The sequence below is a fragment of the Miniopterus natalensis genome, chromosome 7 (genome assembly GCF_054644295.1).
Source record: "Miniopterus natalensis isolate mMinNat1 chromosome 7, mMinNat1.hap1, whole genome shotgun sequence".
Taxonomy (NCBI): domain Eukaryota; kingdom Metazoa; phylum Chordata; class Mammalia; order Chiroptera; family Miniopteridae; genus Miniopterus; species Miniopterus natalensis.
This window is the reverse complement of record NC_142087.1, coordinates 4,998,902-4,999,925: the sequence shown is the minus strand read 5'-3', so window position 1 is coordinate 4,999,925 and position 1,024 is coordinate 4,998,902.

The window sequence follows — 1,024 nt, the reverse complement described above, 5'->3', positions numbered from 1 at the left end:
CTCGCGGAGGGGGCTGACAGCTACGGTCCCGGGGCCTGGCGACCCGGGGCTGTCCCCGGCGCTGCCTGCGCTCCAGGCCCGACGCCATCTTGCGGCGGCGCCGGGTTTCCGCTCAGGCAACTGCGAGAGCGACTAAAGGGCCTGGGACCCCGGGGCCCTGTTCGGACAGCCCCGCCGGCCTGGACCTTGCTGCCGGGTGTTCCCGCAGTGTGGGCCCACTTCACGGCAGGGTGTAGTGGGACGACCTGACTCTACTCGACGCTCACCGGACGCTTCCGTAGCGGCGTTCCTCTCCGACTCCGGCATCGACGAGGTCGCCATCTTCTTTCCCCTGCTGCGGAGGGACCCATCGACCTAGCGTAGGCCGGAACTACTTTCTACGGCGACCTGGAGAAAGAGAGGTTTCCAGTGTGCCGGAAGGTGTCCCCGAGGCCTCAAAACCATAGTGGAGTCTGGAGAGAGGCTAGGATTTTATACGTGCCTTATTATGGGTGACGGAGTCCGCTATGGTTTAGGGACTACTTTCTCTCATGGCGGAGTGTTACAACGGGAGTTGAACGCCATCTCTGCTGGGCCCCTACCTTGGGCCGCAGGGTTGGGCGCGGCGAAGGCCGCCCTGCTGCTCGGGGCGTGGCTCCCAGTGTCCTGACCACGCCTTTCCCGGAACGACCCAGAAAAGCTTGCAGCGACCGGGAGGATTTGACTTGGAGGTGGAGAAATAAATGTTATCGGTCATTTTTCCTGGCTCTTAACCAATAACTTAATGCTCTCACCGGACTAGTAATAGAATCCTTCTCGATTTCGTTTGTGCCTTGGCAGATGGGGAGTTTACAGATGGGGGAACTGAGGTTGTGGGATGGGATGTGGCTGGTACAAGGTCACATCAAGTAAAAGGATTTGGGAGGCAAGTCGCGCGGTGTGGAGTTGGGGAAATAGGATTCCATACTTGGCCCTTAGTGAATTTTGTGTACATACTGTAGTCCCCCTCTATCCCCAGTTTCTTTCTTTCTGCGGGTTCAGTTAC